We start from the raw sequence: 9,567 nt of genomic DNA on the forward strand, positions 1-9,567 counted from the left end.
CTTGGAATAAGACTATTTAAACTTTTTTTTTTTTTTTTTTAAAACTTTGAAAAGAAAAAAAAAAAGACCTTGACAAATATTTTCTAAAATAGAACCGCAAATCATCAGAAATTCGTTACAAATAGAAAAGAAGTCTTAAAATAGAACATTCAAATGTGGCAGAAAGCTCTTAATTAGCTTCCTGAACATGTCAAAAACACAAACAAACACTGAGAAATTAAATATACAACAAAACAGGGTAAGATATTCTCTTAGAAGTGTATTTCCGTTTAGGAAAAAAAAAAAAAAATATGTCTCCCAGGCAATTTATAGTGCTTTTGTGCAAAAAAAAAAAAAAAAAAAAAAAAAAAAAAGGCAACTTCTGGTGTGTAGCAGCTAAAGAACACTCCAGAATTGCTAGACCTTCACAGGAAAAAATGTAAAGGTCAAGATTTTGGTTTATTTTGACCCTGGTTAGCAGGACAGCACTCAGGATCAGCCAAGTCTCAAGGGTCCTAACACACCTGGCTTCATTTCAGTGCCACTCTATTGCTTCTGCATTCTATTCCAGAGCCTCTGCTTTCTCCAAGTCATCCCCTGACCACTCTCATTAATGCAAAAGTGGTCTCAAATTTATCCAAGGGAGGGGCTCAACACAGCCCAGAGGTGGCTCTGCCATCAGAGCCCAAGCACGGAGTCAAATCACCACCTAGATGAGCTACACAGAAGTCTCCACACTCACACAAAAAGACGCATCAGCTTGGGTCGCTTGATTCTGAATGTGCATCTTCTTTCTCTGGATAATGAATTCAGCTTTGTTTTTTATGAAATCGGTGGTCTTACTATCTAGGGGCAGCGAGCTCTACAAATAGTCAGAAGTTGTTCTAACACAGAGACAGAAAAAAAAGAACAAAAATAAAACAGGCCTAAAAAGCATATTCAATTTACAAAGCAGGAAATGACAGTCCAACTCTCACTCAGCACAAAGCCTGCCTTTCTGGGGCTGCTGAGTAATCCCAGGACACCTTTCTGTGGCTTCACATGGCCACTGCACATTGCATGAAAATGCAGCCTGGGATGAACACACACATGGTAGCCAGCAAAAAGGAGGTGTGTATACTGGGACTTTTGCTTTGTACTCTTTGAAAAAATGTTTAGTTCCTCTCTAAATTGAATTATAGCATAGCTGAGTCATTTTCATAATATAAGAGAGGAAAATCACTTATTTTTGTGGTGCATGTGATAGCCAAGTGCTGTACCACTGAACTGTACCCCAAGCCCATGGAAATGTGCTCTGAGCAAAGGAGAACAACCCACCCTCTTCCTCTCTCAGCTTAAAAAGAAATTCTCTTATCTACTTTAATTGGCAAGAATCTCTTGGCTTTAGTCAGATACCAGTGCTGCATCCTGGTGTCCTACTGTGTGCCTGCTGGAAGCCCATAGAACATTTCAGAGCCCTCTTAGGGTTTGCTGCTGGCTGCTGTATTCCGCTCTCCAACCGTGTCTGGCAGATTGGACACGAGACAATGGCTCTGTTCGCACTTCAGCTGCATGACCTTGAGCAAGTCCTGTGACTTTTCTGTTGGGCTATTTTATTCCAAAGATCTTTTTATCTATAAAGTTTCAAAACCATGATTCCCTTTAACCTTCTCCCATGTTGTCATCTTTTGACTCCCAATTTTTTTTGTAAGATTCATTTTCCACAATGCAGACAATCTTCCCCCTTTTAATTCAAAGCACACGGGGTAAAGATAGAAGCGAAAGCCCACTAGTATTAGTGTATTGTGAGAATGGCTAGAGGGAGTCAGGAAATTGGGACCCTGGAAGATCACAGACTGTATTCCTGTTTGCTCACTCGCTGTCTGTCTGTCTGTCTGTCTGTCTCTCTCTCTCTCTCTCTCTCTCTCTCTCTCTCTCTCTCTCCCCCCCTTCTGTCTGTCTGTCTGTCTGTCTTCCCTTCCTTTTGTTCCCTTCCCTTCTCTTTCTTGTCTTTGTTTTTTCCAGTGCCTCTATTTTTCTACTGAAAAAGAAATTAAATTAGTGCTCCTTAGCACAGAAAGGAAACTGTGCCACCATTAAGCCAAATCTCTGGTTAGAGGTGAGGACACCAAACCAGTAAAGTTACAATTTTCTTTCCCAAGGCCTCAGAGAGAAGCCAACAAACATGTAATGAGCACTTCTTGGCAGTCCCAGAAGAAGTTGTTTCAAACTTTCAACTGGTCCATAGAATGGTGATGGGAACACATAGCCCAAACCAGCAATGTGACAGCTAAGACAACAATTGATTAATCTCATCAGCACTGAAATCCACAGGTGTTTATGCTTTAAAAGAAGAGTTTGCAGCAGCATTGCTGACAGTAGATAAAAACAGGTTAGAGTCAGGGAGCCTCTCTGGTGGCCGTGTCTTGGGTCTGGTACTTGATACACAGTAAATATTTGTTAACAAGTTAAAGATCTCACTTTATCTCTGCTCCATTTGCATCTTCTCAAAAATTCTGAGGCTACACTAACATTAAGAACAAGGGGCTAAGCAGGCAGGCTGAGGTTGCTGTGGTTAGATCCCTACAACTCAAGCCAGCCAAACCTGCCCTGAAGGCATTCGGAGAAAGAACAAGGGGCTTCATGTTTCTGAGGTGAAATGAGGAACAAATACCTGTGCTATAATCCCACTGCGTGGCTGGGGAAGCAGCCAGCACAGGGAGAGAAGAGGCTGCGTTTGCGGTCAGACTCCAGGGCCAGAACCACTCATCTCTACCACTCTGGCTGCACCTGGAGAGCCTTTTTGCAGCCAGGCTGTCTGAGGTTCTAACACAGTAACAGAGATGAACAGCTCAGGGGTATCAGTTTCATCTTCCTTGAGGGTTATGGGTTTAGAAAGGGAAACCTCATACAAGTGTCTAGGAAAGGCTTGGGGTCTTTGGCTTCCTCCTCCTCCTCCTCCAAAAGAAGCAAAACACCAACAAGATGCTGATGCACTTCAAAACAACTAAATGTATTTTTTTCCCCCAGCAACAGTTATTCCCCCCACCCCCAACCGAGGGTTGAACTCAGGCCTTTGTGCTTGCCAGGAAAGCAACAGTGATTGAGCCCACAGCCTTTGCACCGAGCTACACCTTTAGCCCTTTTTATTTTTATCTTTTTATTTTGAGCCTGAATCTCACCCAGTCACTACATTGCCCAGGCTGGGCTCAAACATGTGATCTTTTTGCCTCAGCTTCCTAGAGTGCTGAAATTATAGGTTTCAACATAATTCAACTGTTTCCATTACACCAAACATAATTCATTACACACAAACCAAGTATTTTATGCTCTCCACACCAAGCTTATACATCAAGCTTTGTTATGAATAACTAGAAAGCTAGGACTAGGAAGAAATAAAAGGATAAATTATTTTTCCCCTAAAATGAAGCTGGGATAGGTAACAACATGAATCTTAGTGGAAACATTATGTAATTGTAAGATGCAGAGAATGATGGAAATAACATAATGACATGTTTATTCAGCAGAAGACAGAATCAGATAAATACATAAAATACTTCAATGGCATGATTTGTGGTATTGCCATCATTAAATACACTGCATTACTGCTAACAAGTACAGTTGCTCTGGTTTTATAAACTTTGGGCACACGACTAAGGTATCAGTGCTCACTCCACATCAGAAGAAGCTGGTTGGGGGGCTGTGTGAAACCCTCTATTTCTGTGGTTATACTGTGGACAGCAACAGAGGGGCACAATAAAACCCCCAGCATTGACTGAAATCCATTTGCTTCCAATCTCACTACAAATATAATTCACAAATATGAATGATACAAATAGAACTGTTGGGTAGATATGCTCCCAATCAAAGCAGGGTATGAAATCACCATATCAAGTCTCAGATTTATCCCTTTCTCTGCTTCCCAGAAACTGCCATTTATTAATTTTCATCATCAACCATGACCATCTGCATTTAAAATGCAGATTTCCTGGCCTCATCCCAAAGCCACAGAATTAAATCTCAGGGCCTAGAAATCTATTAGTTTGATAGGTTCCCCAACCGGATTCCTATCCATTCTAAATTGCTGGTACTTGAACTAACACAGAATAGAGCAGCTATAATTGGAGGGATGTACTATACTTCCCATGATAAGATTAACATATTAAAGTGAGTCATAAAGATAAGGCTTGGTGTGTAGATGCAGAACAGCTATAAATTTACATATCTATACAAGGCTGTGGGAGGAAGGAATCAGTGTTTATAAACTGCCAATAGCTGACAACTATCTTTCCTGACCAAATGATGTATTACTTAATCATCAAAATAAACCTGAATGAGCCCCGGTTGAAAAAGTAAATACTGGGCTGGTGAGATGGCTCAGTGGTCTAAAGCACCTACCTAGAACAAGCTAAGCAAAGCACAGGGACCACGGTTCAATCCCCAGCACCACATGCCAGCCAGCCCCGCCCCCTGGTGGGCTGAGCTGGCCACACACACACACACACACACACACACACGAATAAATAAAATAAAATAAAATAAAATAAAAAGAAAAGAAAAAGTAAATACTTAAAGGTAACTTATTCCATAATAGGTTGGAAAAAGACCTCAGAAGGTTGTGAAACCAGGTTTATTTAACCTCAGTCTCCTCATTTCATTGTATTCACCTCAGTAAAATCAGACACACACCGTTCAACAGCCATATGGTAACAGGGTACTTCTAGGGACTTTTTATATGGCAGAACCATACTGATTTTTGTCATTTGCAGTACTGAGTATTTAACTAGGGCCTTTGCACTGGGCTATGGCCCCAGCTTTTTCAAAATGTTTTCTTTTGAGATAGGGTCTGTAAGTCATTAAGTTGCCCAGGATGGGCTTGGGCTCACAGCCCTTCTACCTCACTCTTCCAGAGCACTGGGATCATAGGTATGCACCACCACGCCCAATGAGAAATGTTTTCAAAACACTCATTTTATCAAGGGATGTTCTTTAGTCTGTCTTCAGTGTACAGCTTCTATGAAAACCCACATTTCGTAGCCAGAATATTTGTAATCAGAAGTTCATTTTGGGGCTTGCTAGGGTCAAACCGAACACCAATTCTTGCTTTGAGCAAGCCACAAACATATGTAACTAAAACTACTTCATATCTATTTTGCACATCATAATTACCTTACAAAGGAAAACAACAAGAAACGTATCACTTGGTACAGCAGTGATGAACCTATGGCACGCATGCTCCAGCTGTTTCTTATCAATGCAAGTTCTAATAGGTTCACCATCACTGATCAAGCATTTATCAGCGAGAGGGTCTTCCTGGGCCCATTCCTCGCCCACCAGGGCCTGAGGAGTCAGGCTGCTTCCCCTGGGGATTCCTTCCTGTGGGCTCTAGATGTGTGTACCTCCAGGACTCTTTCTTGCCCTCCTGTCAGATTTCTCTCTTCCCTAGATGCTTCTTTTCTCAAAAAGCTGCACCCTCCATTTTTTTCTCCCTAAACTCTCTACGAGAAATTATTCCTCTACCTCTTAACATTTTTTTCTACACCGATTTCCAAACTAGCCCTTGTCCTCCTGAGGAGCTCAAGACCCCGTCTGTCTAGAAGACACCCTAAGCCAACAGATCAAATCCAGCCCCACCCCCAGGTTTCTTCCACGCACCAAGGCTCTGGGAAGCTCCGAGTCAGCAGCCTGGGCTCCTCCTCCTCCAGAGACATTTGACTCTGTCAGTTCTTCCCTTGGCTCTGCCCCTTCCCTTGTTGCATTATCTGCTATTCTGAATGGCTTATCAGCCCCTCTCTGGTCTTCCCCTCCCACCCTTTTTCCTTGGCAGATAGTGATAGCTCTGCAATTGGTCTCCCTGCCTCCCCTCCCAAGCTCCCCAAACTACCTCAGTGTAGGAGCATGCTCTTAGGCACAGTCACGACACTCCTCTGCTCAAACAGCTTTAACCTACTGGTTAATAACATTCAGATTTCCTAGTTGGCACGCAAAACGATTACTGTTCCGCACTGAATGTTCTCCAGCCTAATTCCCTCTGCTCTGTTACCTGTACAGACCAGTTCTAACTCAGCTTTTCTGTGAATATATCCCATTCTTTCTCAGTTTCTTTCTATTCTTTATATTTCAACTGTTTCCTCAAATTATAAGAATACCTTCTTTTTGTAATTGTCACAGTTACTTCTATATTTTTTGTAACAATGCAACATGGTTCAAAGGGAGTAGACAGGAATTTTTGCCACCAGATCTCCTTTTTCACTAGCACAGTGTCACACACTAGGTACTCAATAAACATTTGCTGCATAACATTTATAAGATGTCCTAAAGTCTACAAAGCATGTTCCTATCCAACATCTCATTTGCTTTTATTTGGGGCCTAAGTTATTACGATCTGATTTCTATTGCATAATGTACTTCTTGGAGTTCTTTCTAACCTATCTTATAAATCAAGCAAAATATTTACTGTACTTAATTGCTTTACTTTTGAATACCCAAAGACCTCTGGCCTACCAGGTATAAGAAAAAAATATTATAAAGAAATCTCCTTGCCAAACTGCTCTTTCCTCTCCTTATGGATAAAGAACACATATAAAAGGGCCTTTATATGCAAGTGACAGTAAGGAAAAAATGAAGAATTAGGAGAAAGAGGTGAGAAATTCCTTTCTAAAAATTTTAAGATTTTTAAAAGTTATGTAGGGGGTCGGGGAGATGGCTCAGTGGTGTAAGCGCTTCCCTGGCAAGCTCAAGGGCCTGAGTTCAATCCCTGGTTCTGCCAAAAAAAAAAAAAGTATAAAAGTTATATAGCTAGCCATGGTGGCACATATCTGTAATCCCAGCACTCGGCAGATTGAGGCATGAGAATTATTGCAAGTTTGAGACCAGCCTGGGCTACAAAGTGAGCTCAAGGCCAGCTTGAACTGCATAGTGAGACCCTGTCTCAAAAAGAACAAAATAATAATAATAATAATAATAATAATTATGTGTATCACTTGCTAACATCTTTGGAGAGGCTATGCCAGTATACTAACAACAGAAAATCACTAACAATTGAATAAATGTTTTAAGTGACTAAATATGACTAATATCATAACTGACATATCATATAATATCATAAAACATAATCTGTTTGAATAGCCAAGTGCCTCATAAAAGCTCAATAAACATTTGCTGAGAGAAAAAACGAATTCAGAGAAGGCATTACTACTGTTTGCCTTAAAACTGAAAGTTTTAATAAATAGATGAAGTATATGTTAGAATAAGTACAAAACGGAATTGAGATGCAAGGACTCTGACACATCTGTTGCTGTGGTCTGTTCCTCTGACAGATGCTAGAGACCCCATGACCGCTAGAGAACCAGGCAAAGGAGCTCAGGTGAGCTTTGGGCACGTTCAGCTGTCTGCTCCTCAGGGGCACGCCCTTGGCTTTGAACTCTGTGATCCTAGCACTGTGCTTCACAAATAGAATGGCCGTATGAGACACAAAGCCATCTACAAGCAGCTACCAATGTCAAGACACTTCGATCCTTGGACACCTACTCTTCCTTACTTCTTTGGCGTAAAAATAAAGACAGTGCATTGAAAAGCTCTGGCACAATGGCTGGCACACAAACGGATATGGGTGCTTGACAAAGAATAGTTGTTATCATCACCATCTGGAAAGAGCTTATTGTGCTGGGCTGTCGAACTTGTCTCTGAGACCCTCGAGTGTCTCGGAGTGGGTTCTTTAGGTCTGTGGCAGTGTTCATCCCTCAGCAAGCGTGGAAGCTGTCTGCATGGCCGAGCAGCAGAGACCCACGTTTCCGTCCTGTCTAGAAAAGTCATTCAAGGTCTCTGGGCATCAGCTATGTCTGCGAGCCCTTCCAGCCCAGAAGAGCCACAGAGCTATGAGGACATACATAAACGCTCTCCCTGCAGAACAAGAATGAGAAACCAGTTGACCTGAAGCCCTGCTCCCTAGTCCCCCTGCTCCCTAGTCCCCCGCTACGCCCGCAAGGGGGCACACACATCACGAATTCCCAATAAACAGATGGCATGGAAACTCTGTAATCTCCAAACCTGGTAGATCATGCTCATGAGTTACAGATCCTTTGGGAGTTCCATGGTCCCTTAGAAACAACCATTTCTTATTTCACAGACTAAAGAGAGATTAAAGGAGAACATTTAAATACCTCAGTTAGAGCAGACCAGCCTTAACCAAGTTAGTTTCCTATGCTTTGGAAGAAATCACTTGGAAATCCTTGGTTCAAAATTGTCCATCTCCTCCACATCAAGATCTGAAAAAAGAAAAAGTACAGTGTCCCATGACTAGCTTCCAAGATTGGATGCTTAAGCAGCAACAGCAACTGCAATTATCAGCATACACTGGACACCTCCTGGAAGTCCAGGATTGCTTGAACGGACATATGTGGCCTTGGGGAATCTCCATGACTTTTTCTAGTAAGTAGGTTCAACGGGTTACAAAGCCCAGACTACTAATCAGTAAATGAGGGTTCTATAAGTTTTTGACACTGAACCACTGTTTTGAAAGTTAAGCTGTATAAAATAAGTGCAAAAGTTTCGTTAAACCGGGGTTGGGGCATAGTTTGGCAGCACAGCGCCTGCCTGGCAAGTGTGAGGTCCTGAATTCGATTTCTGGTGAAAAAAACAAAACAAAACAAAACAAAAAAAAAAAAAAAAAAACACCAGTTCCATTACACAGTGCTTACCCTTGTGCAATGCATGCTATCTTTTTTATTATATTCTTTTGCATTGTATCACAAAAAGACTTATATTCTAAATGTTTTAAAACGTTTGCCCAAGCGACTTGTGATGGCATATGCATGTAATCACAGCACTCCGTGAAGCTAAGGCACGAGGCTCACAAATTCGAGCCTAGCCTGAGCAACTTTGAGCCTGTCTCATACATAAATAAACCAGTAAATCCCAGTAATAACCCATACACCATACAGATTCTGTAATCTAATGGGTCTTGGTCTTGGAAAAACACTGCACTTAGAACTTTGTTTGAAACTACAACCCCTCCTTTCTTAGCAGGCATGAGAATTTGAGCATCCCAATTATAGGATCAGTCTTTAACCTTTAAAATATGTATACGGCGCTATACCACCTACCATCTGTAATGGGTCCTTAGAATGGATATTCAATGATGGCCAAACTCCGGAATGGAATAAGGCACTTACCGACAGCACAACGGGAGTTACAGAGAAACCGTGGGCTGACTAAACTCTGGTGATTAGATACCCTGCGAGGAAGTGTCTAACGTCGGGCGGGTGTGTTGCACGCACCAGCAGAGCGGACCTAACTACTGCAGGAGAACGAGGCTGAGATTGCAAGCCCCTGGGGGCAGGGCCCTGCGTCTGCACGTCCTGCTCAATTCCGGGGACTTGGTGTTGCACCAGGAAATCATCCAGTTCCGTCGGGGTCAGGGCCGGGGTCTCGTTCCCGAAGCGGGCGAGGAGAGGTGCGCCAGTCTGCGTAGCTCCCGAGCCTGCGGGCCCGCGCCCTCCTCGACCCGGGCCCCCTGCCCTCAGCACCGCCGCGCCGCTGGGCCCAGAGCTGCGGCGCCGCGGGCCTCGCTCTGCAGCCGGACCCCACTCTCGGGCTCCGGCTCGGGCC

At 42.8% G+C, this 9,567-nt stretch overlaps 1 protein-coding gene across 1 annotated transcript in view; it reads right to left on the minus strand.

The window, feature by feature from the left end:
• Positions 1-9,567, minus strand: part of Zbtb38 (zinc finger and BTB domain containing 38) — a 75,117-nt gene that overhangs the window by 29,704 nt on the left and 35,846 nt on the right. Inside the window, exon 4 of the mRNA XM_023712934.1 lies at positions 8,121-8,225. The gene's annotated coding sequence lies outside the window, so the exon portion shown is untranslated. The remainder of the gene's footprint in view (positions 1-8,120; positions 8,226-9,567) is intronic.

Source organism: Octodon degus, unplaced genomic scaffold (assembly GCF_000260255.1).
Source record: "Octodon degus isolate 3935 unplaced genomic scaffold, OctDeg1.0 scaffold00028, whole genome shotgun sequence".
Taxonomy (NCBI): domain Eukaryota; kingdom Metazoa; phylum Chordata; class Mammalia; order Rodentia; family Octodontidae; genus Octodon; species Octodon degus.